General features: G+C 46.5%; 1 pseudogene; it reads right to left on the bottom strand.

The window, feature by feature from the left end:
• Positions 1-16,429: 16,429 nt before the first annotated feature.
• LOC143962216 (large ribosomal subunit protein uL24 pseudogene) lies at positions 16,430-16,893 on the bottom strand (annotated as a pseudogene).
• Between the last annotated feature and the right edge of the window lie 512 nt (positions 16,894-17,405).

Raw genomic sequence — 17,405 nt, 5'->3', positions numbered from 1 at the left:
CTAACATCTGATGTAAAGGAGAACTCTGATGGTGACACCTGATGTGATGGGGACCTCTGATGTAAAGGAGGACTCTGATGGGGACATCTAATGTAAAGGGAGTTTCTGATGGGGACATCTGATGTAAAGGGGGACTCTGATGGGGACATCAAATGTAAAGGGAATTTCTGATGGTGACATCTGATGTAAAAGAGGACTCTGATGGGGACATCTAATGTAAAGGGGGGGGGGGTTCTGATGGGGATATTTGATGTAAAGGGGGACTCTGATGGGGATATTTGATGTGAAGGAGGACTCTGATGGGGACAGGTAATGTAAAGGGGAGCTCTGATGGGGACATCTGACGTGGAGGATGACTCAGGGACATCTTATGTAAAGGGAGTCTCTGATGGTGACATCTGATATAAAGGAGGACTCTGATGGGACATCTGATGTGAAAGAGGACTCTGATGGGGACATTAAATGTAAAGGGGGACTTTGATGGGGACCCCTGATGTAAAGGAGGACTATGATTGGGACATCTGATGTAAAGGATGACTCTGATGGGGACATCTGATGTAAAGGAGGACTCTGATGGTGACATCTGTTATAAAGGGGGATGCCGATGGAGACATTGAATGTAAAGGGGGACTTTGATGGGGACTCTGATGGGGACTCTAATGTAAAGGGGGTCTCAAACCTTCATAGTTTGTTATAAAATTTTGCAAACGGGTAATTTTTCTCCTTCCTTGATGTGCGCTGATGGGGGAGCAGGCTGGGGGGGAGGCTGCACTGCTGAGGTGACATTGATGGGTGGCACTGGCAGGTGGCACAGGTTGGCAGCACTGGTGGGCACTGTTGGGACTGCACTGAAAATCAGTGCCCTGATTATGAGTGTACATATCCCTTTTGCAGAAGCAGGTTATCGGCTCTCTTCTCTCTTTCTCACCCTGTCAGCATGAGGAAAGGAATACAGATAACTGGCTTCTGTTTACATTCTGATCGGCTGTGATTGGACACAGTGGATCATGTGGTAACGTGCCGCTGATTGGCTCTTTACCTCAATCTGTGGTTAGCAGTGTCCTGAGGACACTGCGTGATCACAGGAGGACATCATATGACGGTCTCCCAGAAGCGTCTGTCTGCACTGTAGCTGTCATTTGGCTATAGCGTGGTTGGCAAGTGGCTATATACCTCCTGGCCTGCTCACAACTCCTAAGCGGCTGGCGATACACTTTAGGAAAAAATCCTTGTCCGTGATTCTGAACTGTGCATGCGCAGTCTGGAGCCAATTAGTGAACTGCCGAACTCCGTCTCTACTTGTGCGGTGGGGGTGTGTGTGTGTGAATTTAAGCCACATCCCACTGACTTATTTGAGTCTGAGCACAGCAGTTCTATAATCAGCTGGCTCCAGACTGTGCATGTACAGTTCAGAATCATTGACAAGGATTTTTTTTTTTTTTTCTAAAGTGTTTTGTCGCCAGCAACCCCCTTTGTCTTGCCCTCAGAAATCGCAGGAGCATCAAAGTGCTGGTAGCAGGGCCAGAAATTGTGATGACAGGCCAGGCTACTGCTGAGTAGGGATGAGCTCAGGTGTGTTTACATTGTCCATGTGCAGAAGCCGCCAGGAAGTCATTGCAGCGCTGCAGCCGTGCATCGGGGCAATGTTTCACTGCCTGTGATTAGCGCAGCGCTGCGCCGACTTCCTGACGGGCTCAGCACGTGGACCATGTGAACACGCCTGAGCTCATCCTTACTGCTGAGGAAGACAGGTGCTCTTAGGCCACGTACACACGGGCGGACTGTTCGCCCAACTTTGTCCGCTGAACAGTGTTTGGGCGGACAGTCCGCTCGTGTGTGGGCTTTCAGCGGACAGTTTCAGCGGACAGTTTGACGAACAAGGTTTTTCGGAAATTCCGTAAAACTGTCCGCTGAAACCTTGTTTCAGTGAACAGTCCGCTCGTGTGTAGGCTTGTTCGTCAAACAAAGTTGCGCGCATGCTCAGAAAGGATTTTCACGCCGAAAGTTATAATGCAGTGTATAGGACGTCGTATTTTTCGTCCCGTCGTACGTGCCGTTCACGTCATCGCGCACGGTTTCAGCAAACTGTTCGTTCGTCGTGTGTGGCCATGTCCGTCCATGCTAATTTTGAGCGGACTGTTTGCCAAAACTGTTTGACGGACAAAGTTGGGCGAACAGTCCGCCTTAATGTGCTCCCTCTCCATTGTGGTGTTTAAGGGAGATTCACAGCACCAGGTATGCAGAGAATGCAAGGAGATGACGGGAGGTTTGCTGGCTGTAATGCTGAGAAGGAGCTGATGTGGTGACCTCTGTTATCAAGCCCGAGCAGAGGAGGCGGGGGAGCATGAGAAGGATCAGAGACAGTAGCTGGCTGGAGCATTCTTTACCTCCATTATCAAGCACAGGGAGAGGAGAGTGGTGGTGAAGGAAGGATCACAGAGGCATCTGTGCTGTGGCTGCAGGGCTAGAAGAAACCATGACAAGCTGGATCAGTGTGAGAGCTGGGTGTACTCACAACTCTTCTACTTGTAGTTGTGCCCAAATGAGTGCTTGAGGGAGAACAGAGTAAGCAGTGGAACTGCCCAGGAAATCTGCAGATTGGCCGGTGTATGCTGAGATACCGTAGAGCTCTCTCACCATGTGTCTGCTCCGAATGTTTGGCAACACAGTCATTGGATGTGCCCCCTACTGGCCCCAGGCCCTAGGGCAGCGCCCGATATGCCTGAATGGGCAGTCTGCCCATGGAAGTGGGCAAGGTGAGAAGGTTCATAAAATTAAGTAGAGGTGAGGTGCTATAATCCAATAAGATGAGGGAATTTTCCAGAGCTTGCTGCACTTTAAAATCTCCAGAATTGGTTCTCCATAAAAGACATGTAGCAGTACCCCCTGTAGGGGGTGCAGGTGTGGTTGTAGCAATCCGCCAATCACCCTGCTGCCATCCCCTCACCAATCACCCAAAAGACAATAAACAGTCAGTTGTTTCCTTTTCTAGATTTTATTTGCTAGGATAAACTTGGAGAGATATGAGGGATAAATATTTCAGAAGGATCGGTTATCATCCTTGGCCTTGTTAATGGATTTCCCTTGTAGAGTCCTCACTGCAGACTATTGCCTCTTCTGTTATCTGTCTGACTGATGATTTACTACTCATGGCTAGGGATGAGCTCAGGCGTGTTCGCATGACACACGTGCAGAGCCCGCCAGGAAGTGAGCACTGCAGAGATCGAGCAATGTCTCGCTGCCTGTGATTAGCGCAGCACTGCGCTCACTTCCTGAGCACGTGTTCCGTGCGAACACGCCTGAGCTCATCCCTACTCATGGCTTCCAGTTGAACAAAAGGAATCAGTCGAATAATTCCCCTGTATTAGACTGATGTGGGGTTCCTGCTACAAATAGAGAGCCAAAGACCTATACCTCCTATCTTCCATGGCTCAAAGAACTAACAGACCCACAGTCTCTGGAAGTTGCTGCAAACTTGAACTTGACACATGTTAAACAACAGACTATTGCTCCAGCTTGTCCACTTCTGTCTATACTGTGTTCCCTGGCCACACAGCATGCTACGCTACTCTCTCCAGTACTTCTGCTTCTGATCCACTCTGCAGAGATGAGGATCCTCAACATTAGCTCCTTTTCCGCGGCTCCTCCATCCCTCCTCTGCGCCCACGGCACATCCCTACATGGGGATGCCCAGCTCAGCACGCCATGCTGTGCTTGACAACTCTCCCACTGGAAGTATGTGACCCCAGTCTACATAGGAGGCCTGCCCCCTGCTAATGCAAATTAATGATTGGTCAGAGCCCCCCACAGGAGCAGCCTGCCACTCAGGTCTCAAGTGCAGCCTCCCTTCCAGAACAATTCCACTGAAAGCAGGAGAGGATCTCTGAGCCAGAATGTAGGTGGCCACACCCCCCACTATACTGACACTCCCACTCCCAAATCAAAACAACCAGGCCTGGAATAGAAACACAGGCCTTGCTAAATTTACCTGTATCTAGTCCTGCAACTAGAAAAATACTAATCTAGCACCTACCTAAAAGTAGAGGGTGCTACACTCACAGTGTCTAGACTGCATATGTAACATTCAGTGGTGGCTGGTGCTCCATCTTTCGAGGGAGAGGCAGACTGACTTGACCATGGACCCCCCCATCCCCCTCCCGTTGCTCTAGCCCACACCTCGCACCATATCCACACTCCCCCCAATCGTCAGCTCACTCACCCTGAGCCAACAGTTGGAGGCGGTGGCAGCACCCCCCCTCCTCCTCTGTGTCCGGGCTCCGTCCATCGGGATTCCCATATGTCTCCTCGGCTGTACATCTCCTCCTCCTTACTCCTCAAAGGCCAATAGGATGGCTTCTCCTTTTGGCCAATCAGAAAATGGGTCTCACGACCCGCTTCCTGATTGGCAGGCAAGAAATTCAGTGTGAAAATATATTCATTTGCTAGTGTCACACAACTGGGTGGGCTTGGAGTGCAGTGCTTTAAAAAAGCACCCCTTACTGGAATCCATGCATCCGCTCTCCTGCATGTAGATTAGGGGGTCGGACACGTGGATGGGGGGGTGGTGCCCATGAACCCCTAATGGATGAGCCGCCGCTTGTAACATTACAGTTGTGGACTATCTCTTCTCATAAAGGTGAGAAGGTTGCCAGGAGTGGGAGGCAGGGAGAAGAGGTGAGGAAAGACCCAGCAGCTTACAGATAGGGCATTCACAGGATAGGACTGCATATCCTGGGTTTAGAAAAAAACAACAAACACAGATGTCATAAACAAAGCACAGGCTGGTTACAGCCTAGCTGCATACACTAAATTTGGTTGGGGAGGCTCCAGCTTAAGGGAGGGTATCCTGCAACAACTTATATAAAATCTTTGTGTAACAAATTAGCATTTATTACAGGGCTATGGAGGATTCACACATCAGTATGGGTTGAAAAGATAGTAAAGCAGAAGTTATTTACTTTCTTTTAAGATTGAGCTCCGGCATGTTCGCATGCTTCATTTGCAGAGCCCACCAGGAAGTCAGCGCAGCGCTGCGCTAATCACAGGCATTGATTAGCGCATTGCCCCAATGCACTTCTGCAGAGATCAGGCAATGTCTCACTGCCTGTGATTAGCATAGCGCTGCGCTGAATTCTTGGCGGGCTCTGCAGGTGGAACATGCGAACACGCTGGAGCTCATCCCTACTTTCTGCATGGCTCTCTCTCTCTCTCTCTCTCTCTCTCTCTCTCTCTCTCTCTCTCTCTCTCAAGTCCTTACCATAGTAAATCAAGCAACAGTCACTAACATCAACAACCAACATGTTATACAGGAGATTACAAGAGGCAGATATTGAGGCAAAGTCAGGCACTCACACTGGTTGCATTTAAAAATACATTAACCACTTGCTGAGTAACTGGCTCGCGCTGATATACGTCGGCAGAAGGGCACGTAAGGCATATTAACGTACCAGTACTTTGCCCTTTAAGAAGCCGTTTGCGGGCGCGCACACCACTGGAGCCCACTGCCAGAGCCCGCCATGTGATCGCGGGTCCTGCGGACTCGATGTCCGCGGGCATACCAGCAATCGTCTCACGAAGAGGAAGATCGGGGAAATGCTGATGTAAACTAACTGCCTACTGACACTGATCACAGCTCCCTGTAATCAGGATCGGTGGTCAGTGTCGTGTCACACATAGCCCCTCCCCCCACAGTTCACTTTTTGTCCAATTTGCAGCCAAAGGACCAGGCCCCTTTTTGCGATTCGGCACTGCGGCGCTTTAACTGACAATTGCACGGTCGTGCGACGTGGCTCCCAAACAAAATTGGCGTCCTTTTTTCCCACAAATAGAACTTTCTTTTGGTGGTATTTGATCACCTCTGCGGTTTTTATTTTTTGCGCTATAAACAAAAATAGAGCGACAATTTTTAAAAAAATGCAATATTTTTTACTTTGTGCTATAATAAATATCACCAAAAAATATATATTCTTCTACATATTTTTGGAAAAAAATCGCAATTAGCGATTATTGATTATTTTGGTTTGTGCAAAAGTTATAGCGTTTATAAAATAGGGGATAGTTTTATAGCATTTTTATTAATATTTTTTATTTACTAGTAATGGCGGCGATCAGCAATTTTTATTGTGGCTGTGACATTATGGCGGACACATTAGACATTTTTGACACATTTTTGGGACCATTGTCAATTTATACAGCAATCAGTGCTACAGTATTTAAATGCACTGATTCCTGTGTAAATGACACTGGCAGTGAAGGAGTTAACCACTAGGGGGCAGTGTAGGGGTTATGTGTTTTTTTTATTGTAGGGGGTCGTGGCCTGGCATGTGACGTCACTGATCGTCTTTCCCTATAAAAGGGAACAAACAATCGGTGACAGCCACACTAGGAAGCACGGGGAGAGGTTTGTTTACACAGATCTCTCCTCATTCTTCAGCTCTGTGACCCGATCATGGGACACCAGCGGCGATCGGGTCCGCTGGTCCTGCGGCCACGGTCACGGAGCTCAGGACTGGGTCGGGACCGCTCCGCCGGCGGTGCGCTCCCGACCCACGGCTGGGCACTTAAGAGCCACATACAGGTACGTGATTGTGTCCTTAAGTGGTTAAGATTGTAATGGCCACACGATCGGACTTTTCGGCAGACTTGGTCCAGCGGACAATCCGCCAGACTTTGTCCATACCAGACCCTTAACCGGCCAGTCAGGAAAGGGGGTGGGGACGAGCGAGCGCCCCCCTCCTGAACCGTACCAGGCCGCATGCCCTCAACATGGGCGTTGGGTGCTTTGGGGAAGGGGGCGCCCTGCGGCCCCCTCACCCCAAAGCACCTTGTCCCCATGTTGATGAGGACACGGTCCTCTTCCCAACAACCCTGGCCATTGGTTGTCGGGGTCTGCAGGTGGGGGGAGAAGAAGAAGATCCCACCCCCTTTCCTGACCAGCCGGGCTGCGTGCTCGGATAAGGGTCTGGTATGGACCTTGGGGGGACCCCCATGCTGTTTTTTCAGTGTAGGGGGTTATCCTTAAAATCCATACCAGGCGACGGGGCTCCCAAGGTTTCAGTCTCGCCGATGAAAGCGTTGAGATTGACTTCCCTCTCTAGTCCCCTCGTACCTGCCATCACGTTCAAAATGAACTGACTTTAGTCCATGTGTGGGCAAGTCCATTCATTTAGAAGGCCCTCGGACCAGCATACAGACGAGCGGACTTCCTGACACGAGCTGGGTCTGACAGACTTTCAGCGGAAAGATTTAAAACATGTTTTAAATCTAGGTCCACCGGACTTTGGGGAAGAAAATGTCCACTGGAGCCCAAACACGATCGAATTGTCCGACGGACTCTGGTCCACCTTAAAGTCCAATCTTGTGTACGCGGCATAAGAGTTAACCACTTGATGACTGTCCAGGCCAATTTTCAGTTTTCAGTACTGTGTGATTTTGACTGACAAAAACTAGCCATACAACACTGTACCCAAATTAATTTTAGTATTTTAGTTTGTTTTTTGAGACTGCCAGGAATTTGATCACCTGCTGGTGGCACTGTGGTTTTCATACCTGAAGGTTGTAGTTCTAATGTTCAGTAGTGGTCGTCTCCCATCACTCAGAAGTTCCTAACAATTAATCTTTACCTGATGATGGTTACCGGAAGGGTATTTAGTTCATCCTCCATTATTCCATTTTGCCTCAGTGTTCTGCCTGTGTACTTTGCTCCCTGCCACTCTGATCGTGAACTTGGTCTTCATCCTGATCCTTCTCCCGCCTGCTTGTATCTGCTTCTATGTAGCTTCTACACATCCTGGCTTATTCCTTGATCCTCTGATCCTGCTCTGCCCCATTTTCCCAGACATTTTTATACAGTTTAGTTTACCTTACATTAGTTAGTTTACGTAAGTTTTGTTTATTGTTCTCACTTCCACCTATTAGGTTCACTTTGTTTAGTTTCACTGAGTTTTGTACTCTTGTTGTATTGTATGTTTGTAGTTTGGCTGGCCATATATTATACAGTTTTCTTGTACAATTTTCCTTTAGATTTTTCAAACCCATACAATATATTTACATAGTCTGGTTGAAAAAATGACTATCTAGTTCAACCAATAGGTTCTGAGGTCAATATAAGGTCAACCCTAAACAACTTTCAATTTGTATTCAGTCAGGCAGGCCCTTGCACTACATAGATGTAGGTAAATCTAAAGGAAATTGAATAAGAAAATAGTATAATGTATGACGAGCCTTACTATTGTTTATCTCCTGTACTGTCTTCTTAAAGTGGTTGTAAACCCTTACAAACCACTTTGACCTACAGGTAAGCCTTAATCTAGGTCCAAATGTAGGTCCAAGAAATATCTCCTAAACCTACACGGTTTAGGAGATATTTAGTAGAAGACAGCGACAGCTGTCTACAGCGCATGCGCTGTAGACAGTGTCACGCAGGCGCACTATCGCCGTTAGCAGCATGCCGCTGCTAACGGTGATAAGCCGTTAGTGGCGGCTGCCGTGCGCGATGCATAGTAGTCCATTATGCTTTACCTTTGCAGGGAGACAAAGAGGAAGTAAACCCATCAGGGTTTACTTCCTCTTTAATAGAACCACATTACTGTTATGCAGTATTTGAGCCTGCAGATCAGTACATATCTGGTCGTGCCTGTTTCACGGTATACCAGCACTTTGTATCTTGACAGAGACAGAGCTTTCTTTTGATATTTAATCACCATTGATTTTTTTGTTGTTGTTTTGCTATATAAAAGAGAAAAATAATTTTGAAAAAAGGTTTCCTTTAGTTTCTGTTATAAAACTTTGCAACTAAATAATCAATAAAAATTTAGGCCAAAATGTATTATGCTACATTTCTTTCATTAAAAAACAAAACAAAAACAAATGTAATTAATTGTAAGTGTACTTATTTGGACTGTGTGAAAGTTATAGATCAGGGGTATTCAAACTTTGGAGCACAGTGTGCCAAATTTATTTTTCAAAGAAATTGAGTATGCCAAATTTATAAAAAAAAGTATCAACTTCACACTCTCAATCACGAAAAGGATGTTTTATAAAGTAAATGCTGTAAACTACTTTAGTAGTGCGAAATTAAGATCCTGAACTCTCACGCCTCAGATCAGCCCCAATTCCTGCAACTCCACACCTCAGATCAGCCCCAATTCATGCACCGTCATACCTCAGATCACTGTCCCCCTGCTCATCTGCCCCACCACAGTAACCCCCTGCACATCTGCTCCACCACTGTACCACCCTGCACATCTGCCCCACCACTGTACCTCTCTGCTCATCTGCCCCACCACTGTCCCCTCTGCAAATTTGTTTCACCTCTGTATCCCCCTGCTTATCTGCTCCACCACTGTACCACTGTACTGCTGAACCATCTTCTCATCTGTCCTAACACTGAACCTATCTGCTCATCTGCCGCACCACTGTAACCCCCTTTTCTCATCTGCCCCACCACTGTAACCCCTTTTCTCATCTTCTCCACCACTGTACCTCCTGCACATCTGTCCCACCATTGTATCCCCTGCTCTTCTGCCCCACCACTGTAACCCCTGCTCATGTATTCCACCGAAGTACCTCCTTTTCCTCTGCACCCCTGCACATTTGCCCCACCTCTATACCCCCCTGCTCCTCTGCCCCACCGCTGTAACCCCCTGCTCATCTGTCCCACCAATCTACCTCCTTTCTCCTCTGCCTCAACACTAAACCTCCCTGCTCATCTTTCCCACCACTGTAACCCCCTTCTCATTTGGCCCAACACTGAACCCCCTTTGCTCATCTGTGCCACCAGTGTAAGCCCCTGCTCATCTGCCCCTTCGCTGCCCCCCCTGATTTTCTGTCCCACCGCTGAACCCCCTTCTCATCCCTCCCACCACTGTACCTCCTGGACATCTGCCCCCCCCCCCACTGTAACCCCCCCGCTCATCTGCCCTACCACTGTCGCCCTCCGGCTCATTTGCCCCATCAATGTACTCCCGTTATCATCTTCCCCACCACTGTACCTCCCTGCACATCGGCTCTGCCGGCTTATCCCCATGCTCTTCTGTCTCATTACTGAATCCTGGGAATCAGATGCTGTACCATCCAGGATGAGACAGGAACCCGGAGGTTGATCAGTCCAAACACAGTGGACCCACTTGTCAGTGAGGATGGATCAATGGAATTTTTTGGGGTTATGTTCATATATGTTTTCATATATATTTTGGACTTTGTTTTGGTGTTAGCAGCTTTACTCACATTGGTTTAACGCAGTAATTTCCCCAACTTTCTCACTACTGAATCATCTTCTCATTTGTCCCAACAGTGAACCTCCTTCTCATCTGGCCCAACACTGAACCCCCCTGCTCATATGGCCCCACGCTGAACCCCCCTGCTCATATGGCCCCACGCTGAACCCCCTTGCTTATCTGGCCCACGCTGAACCCCCCTGCTCATCTGGCCCAACGCTACACCACCCTGCTCATCTGGCTTAAAGCGGAGGTCCACCCTAAAGTGGACCTTCCGCTCATTGGAATCCTCCCCCCCTCCGGCGCCACAATTGGCACCTTTCAGGGGGGAGGGGGGTGCAGATACCTGTACAGTACAGGTATCTGCACCCACTTCCGGCATAGCTATCTGCGGAAAGGGGCGTAGATTCTGCAGAATCTACGCCCCTTTCCGAAAGTCCCCCGCTGCCTGCTGGGAAACACACAGATCCCAGAGGCAGCGCGTCCATCCTTATTGCGCAGCGCGACTCGCGCATGCGCAGTAGGGAACCGGGAAATGAAGCCGAAAGGCTCCACTTCCTGATTCCCATACCCAAGATGGCGGTGGCAGCACCCGAGAGACGATCGAGAGATCGGCTTTGGGTGCCAACATCGCGGGCGCGCTGGGTAGGTAAGTGTCCTTATTTTAAAAGTCAGCAGCTGCAGTATTTGTAGCTGCTGGCTTTTAAAAAAAAAAAAACGGCGGAACTCCCGCTTTAATGCTGAACTCCCCCATGCTCATCTGGCCCAACACTGAACCCCCCCCACTCGCCTGGCCCAACGCCGAACCCCCTTGCTCACCTGGCCCAACGCCGAACCCCCCTGCTCACCTGGCCCAACGCCGAACCCCCCTGCTCATCTGGCCCAACGCCGAACCCCCCTGCTCACCTGGCCCAACGCCGAACCCCCCCTGCTCACCTGGCCCAACGCCGAACCCCCCCTGCTCACCTGGCCCAACGCCAAACCCCCCTGCTCACCTGGCCCAACGCCAAACCCCCCTGCTCATCTGGCCCACTGCTGAACCCCCCCCCTGCTCTTCTTTCCCACTGCTGAACCCCCTTCTCATCTCTTCCACCACTGTACCTCCCTGCACATCTGCCCCATTGCTGTACCCTCCTGATCATTTTCCCCACCGCTGTATCCTCCTGCTCATCTGGTCCACTGCTATACACTCTTCTAATCTATAATATGCCTCTCGCATCCAGCCCACGTGCTTGTATGTGATCTATGTGATGTATGTGATGTCACATACAAGCATCTGGAATGGATGCGCAATGATGAGCTCAGGTCAGGGGCATTTTCTGAAAGGAGGGGGCCTTTGTGTAGGATCATAAGTTAGGCCCCCGAAGCTGAGGAAAAGTGCGGCGCTCTGCACCACATGTAAAGCTGGGTGTGATTTTCATTGCGCTGAATACTGGGTCTGGCTTAAAGGGAGTGTAGAGGGGTTCTGTAGTGATGCAATCACTGTGAAATTCCTTCTTTCTGAGATTGGTAGTAGCAACCAAGCCAGTCATCTTCCTCTAGATGGTGGGCGGGGCTAGCAGGACTGGGATTGGCTTTAGCAGTGGCCAATGACAGTCCTCCTCCTCCTGAAAACAGGGACCCCCCTCCCCCCCAGCAGAACTGCACCCAATCTCTTTCACATCACAAAAGCTGACAATCACACCTGCAGCAAAGTTAGAGAACCAATGTTTCCCATCTTTTACAATGTGTGGGGGCACAGTCCCTCCCCCTCAGTGCAGGTGCGGTGTGGGGAATTCTGAGATCGGAATGCATTAGTGTCTCACTGACACCTCCCTGCTCTGTTCTGCTGATGGGGAGGGAGTCAAGTGTTGGCAAAAGAGGCTTTGTATGCTGCTTGTGGCACCAGTGCCGGGGGTTGCCTACCCCTATTATGGACTATGTATACAGTCTATGATACAGTATACATTTGAAATGTATTAACCCTGATGTTCTGACTGCCTAATTTCTTGAGTTCCTAAAATGCCAGGACAGTACAAACACTCCCAAATTACCCCTTTTTTTGGAAAATAGATACTCCAATGAAAGTTGTATTTAGTAAGAGGCATGGTGAGTTTTTTTGAAGTTGTAATTTTTTTCCACAATTTTTTTGAAAAATAAGAAAGTACATAAAATTTGTTTTTTTCCCTTACAAAGTTGTAATTTCAACAAGTTGTTTTTCACCCACAGCTTGGGCATACTTATGCTAACTCATTATTGTACTCCTCCTGAGTATAGGGATACCACCACATAGGAGGGGTGGTATCTGGGGGCCCCTTATTGACTACATAGGCTGTGGTAAAGATGTCCCTTTATCCACATGGGGACAAGGCATTTTGTGGGGTGGTTCTGACCCCTGTCTTATTTCAGAGGTTAACGACTGTCCTTTTTTTCTTTTGTCTAATGCCTCAGTAAGATATCAGAATGTCATGCATATCAAAGTTTAGGGAACTGACCTGGACTAACTATAAGGAAGCTTTACTACCAGTGTGCCCCAATTTTTTTTTTACTTTATGGCACAATGTCTCTTTCACAGGGCACGCAGTAGAGTTTGCAATGTGTTGTGTTCAACCACACCTGAAGTAGAACTTGTCTGTGTATGTGCAGCTCTGCATTGCAGTTTAGATGAATCTCCAGTTGTACCTTTGTATTGGGCTTGAATATGTGCCTTCCACGAGCCAGGTTCCAAATTCCCAGCCTGTATGGTGTCAGTAGTACAACAAGAAACTGTAAATTGTTACATCTACAGGTCCAGGTATGAACATCACAGTATTTAACGTGTAACAACATAACAAGATCACCTCTATACCCCCCTTTTCCATGTATAATAGGATTCATTTTATTGATTCACATCATATTCACATTTATTTCTTTAATGTTTTTTCATCACATGCAAATATATATGTTGCTCACTTAATGTTATGATGATGACGTAATATTTCGCTGCTATATATTTATACAATCATTGATCACATTATTTATATATATATATATACGTACATTTAATGTCCATATGTTTACACATTTTTGCTTTATCATTATGTACATTTTGTGATTGTTTTACACATTACACATGATTTTCTAATCTTTTCTCCTTTTCCTGTTTTTTACTTTATTATTGTACATGTAATTAATGAATGAATGATTGCATTAACGCCACTTTCTATACACATGTTATAATGCCAATGTTTTTTACTTTATTAATTTAATTTACTTTTTCACTTTCAGTTGCATATTTTAAATTTTTTTATTTATTTATACACATAAATATATATACACACTTTTTTTAGCTTACATTTATCATACAAACATGGAACCAATATTGGGTTATATATTTTCTGTGGTACACATTGAGAGTTCAAGTCATTTGTTTGGCTGGGCCATGCTGCTTCCTTAGTCGAATCAGTTGTTCAGTCAATTGATCAATTAATTCATTTACTATGTGTTTAACTGTGAACTATATTTATTTTCCATATGTTTTCATGTTTGGTAGCTATGAGTAAGCACTCTCGGTAGTGTGAAACGCGTTAGCTATTGTCGCTTTGCTGTGATCCACTTTTGTGTGACCTTGTTTCACGAATAAAAGGCATTGAATTTATTTTGGAGTGCGGCCGTCCAGAGTCTTCTAATTACTCGTTACAAGTATATTCCGTTGCCTGCACCTGGGTTTCTCTATCCCTGGAGGATCTATTTCTTGGCTGTGTGGACCTGCCTGGAGTGGTGTTTTTTTCATACAACATAACAAGATCCTTGAGAATAGTGGCAGGTCCAAAAATTCTCTTTACTCAGGGAGTTGCATTGAGAGTGGGTGGGAGTTTTACAAGCAGCGTGTAGGGTTCATGAATGGACTCAGGAGGCACAGCTGAGTTGCAAATGATAAATATTTGCATGTTCTAAAAATAAAGTATCAGGCAAGGTAGGGCAACCATATGACAGCAAGTGCAGTCTGTTTTCTCCACTGCAGGTGGCGTTCAACTGCAGCGGCAGTGCAGGGGAAGAGGAAGTTAGGAGGAACGTAGTTCCTCCTTGGTTTCCTGGGTCACTGGGGCAGTGTTCCTGTTGGATGCTGACAGCCCATGTGACCCTGGTGGCCATCTTGGGTCAAGCAGAATCTATAACTATTCAAGTTGTAAAGCACTGCGTAAACTATCGGTGCTATATAAATCCTGTATAATAATAATAAGACCCTGGCTCCTGGGTTTGGAGTGTGTGGGTAGTGTAGGGACAGGTCACCCGTCTGCCAGGGACAGTATTAGTGGTAGGGAAAGGTTCCAAACAAGTAGGGAAAGCTAAGAGATCCACCATTCTTCTTGAAAACCTTCCCACTTGGGCTCAGACAAGCCAGGCCACATTCTTCCCCTCCAGACAGATTCTGTCAGTTCAGCTTGAGACCTGCTCCACAACACACTGCTGTCATCCATGAGTGTTCCTGGTTTTATTGACTTCGATACAAGTTCCATTATTTGCATCTGGACTGAGTGTGTGTAATTGTTGCCACACCACACTGCACCCACCCACATATATAACATTATCGACACTTATGAAGCAAATTACTATTGGTGCAAAAAATAAATACACTGCCTAAAGGGTTAGTCCACTTAAAATAATGTTGTATAAATACTTAGAGCCTGGTGGCCTGAGCCAGTCTTCTGAGGTTAGTTGATGCAGGTCTGTATGTGCAGGATGGGTGGTATAATCTAATGAAGTTCATCTCCAGATTTAACAAATTTATAATTGCAAAAACCTATGAGCCCCACATTAGAGCTTTACTGACCAAAAGCCAATGCAGCGTCTGAGAGCAGGGCACAGCATGGTGCGCCAGCGGCAAAGCGCACACAGACGCTTAATGTAATAGACCATAGGTGTCTAACCTGCGGCCCTCCAGCTGTTGCGGAACTACAAGTCCCATCATGCCTCTGATTTTGGGAGACATGCTTGCAACTGTCAGCCTTGCAATGCCTTGTAGGACTTTCCTTGCAATGCCTCATGGGTCCTGTAGTTCCACAACTGTGAAGAGCTGGGAACTGAAGAGCAGAAACAGAACACCTGGATTTCCTGATCAATTCAAGAAACCGATAGACATTTTATCTCCCCAATATATACCAATTACTGAAGTACCAGTTTGGATAAACTGACTCTTTTGTACTAGGTAAATTAAAATATTTGGACCTATATTATTTGTCTTAGATTTAGTCAATCTTCAGAAGCCTCTTTTTCATGAATGCCAACAGTAAAACTATGATTGTAGGAGCATTAAAAACACTTAAAAAGAAAATAACATTGTACATTAATGAACCAGGTAGTTGTGAACTAGAATTCTGCTTGTAGCATATCCTGGAGGTAAGTTTATTCATAAATATTTGTTTCTGGACATTGTTTTCTACAAAACAACTTAAGAATTCAACCCAAATGAAATGTAAAAACAGGAAGCCAGCATAAAGAAAACACAAGGTGCTCTCTTGCTCACAAATGGTAGCAAAGCTGAAACAGAAGCTGTTGGGGCTGGTAAAATACTGTCACGTTTCTGGCTGGCTGCTCTGGGAGTGTGAGGGTGAAGAATTACTGACCCAGTTCTCACTCAATCTTAGGACTTTAATCCTTGAGTTCATGAAAGGCAAGCCAGGCCCAGGTGGAGAGGAAGCTTGGACAAGCAGGGGTTAAGAAGCAGCTTCCTGTTATTGTGAGACCCTGGATCAAATGGGTCCCCAAACAGTTGAAGGGAACTGATGGACAGTGGTGGCTTGGCTAAGACATTGCTTCCTTATAGGAAATGGCTAGGATGGCGTAGGCCCATTGTTCTCAGTTACTATACGATTCTGACATTTAGAGTGTAGTTAAAAGAAAGTTAACTATTAAAAGGTGGGGGAAGAGCAATAAAATGCACTTTCAGCAGTCTGTAGGAGTTCTATAAATATGTGGGGTTGGAAATATGTGCCCCCATACATGTTTCCCTTAAAAAAAAATCATTGATGTCCACAAAGCAGACTTGTGCTGGTGATGAAGTATAGGTTTCCACTGCTGACTCCTGGCTGTAATGCTATTTACAGATAAGCCAAACACCTGGGTTTAGTTTAACACTCATGTCATATGTCTGTATTCCCAATCCAAACACTATTGAATCAAAGGGAGACACATCTGTCAAATAACTTGTCTAAATTTTTGGGGAGGAAACTGAATTCCTTTTATTGATAAAGTTACACTTGCATCTTCTCAATGGTTTCCTCCTTGAGAAACCAGGAAGAAGTCTCCTTGGCGAGACTTGACCTTGCATTCCAAGATCTTCTTGCGATCCTTGTCAAGCTTTAGCCTGGTGATCACCACCTTGCTAGGGTGGATACAGATACCAACATGGACAGTGGTGCCATTAGCCTTTTCACGCTGCATGCATTCAATATAGATTATGTATTTCTTTCTATACACCTTGACAACTTTGCTAATTTGCTGGCCTTTGAAGTGTTCACGTATGATCTGTACTTCATCATCCTTGTGGATGGGCAGAGAGCGAACATTGTACTTTTGCCTCAACTCCTTGGAGAGGGGCGAGGACAAAATCTTCTTATGAACATTTGAGGGGGCAGTGAAGTGCCTCTTGCAGTTCTTGCTTCAGTCAGAAGTAACATATGGACTGAACTTCATGTTGCCAAGCCGCACAGTCCACTATGGCCACTGAAAAAGAGACAATTATCTACATTTTTAAGGGGATTGGCAAAAAAGTGCATTAGTGGGCTAGCCACTGCCCCAAGGGATAAGTTCCAATGTAAAAAAAATAGTGTGCAGTACACAAGTGAATTGCTGTGTATTTGAAAGCTACTTACTGTGTTATTCAGCACAGTGTCAGAGAACAAGGTCTGTGAGAATGCCATCGCGCATTTCTGAGCCCAGACAGAGAGCAGGAGGAGGTGAGTCATCAACCTATGCGCCCAATGCCCATTGTTTGAGGGAACAGCATTACCAGTTTGGGACAATGTTAGGGCATCTACACCTGGGTTAGTTGGACTCATGTTTGAGCCACAAAGTATACTACTGCACTGGCGGGTGGGAGGAAATTGGACAAACTATGCATCTCTAAATCTTGCATCACTTTTAGTTAGGATTGCCCTTAGTATCATGCTTAGGGACACAGATATTGGTCCACTGTTATTTGGAGACTTAAAGGGGTTGTAAAGGTAC

The sequence above is a fragment of the Lithobates pipiens genome, unplaced genomic scaffold, assembly GCF_037356315.1.
Source record: "Lithobates pipiens isolate NorthernLeopardFrog02 unplaced genomic scaffold, aLitPip1_a1.2 Scaffold_8, whole genome shotgun sequence".
In the NCBI taxonomy this organism is placed as follows: Eukaryota; Metazoa; Chordata; class Amphibia; order Anura; family Ranidae; genus Lithobates; species Lithobates pipiens.
Note: the sequence above shows the minus strand (reverse complement) of the source record. Positions and strands in the feature narration are given on the sequence as shown.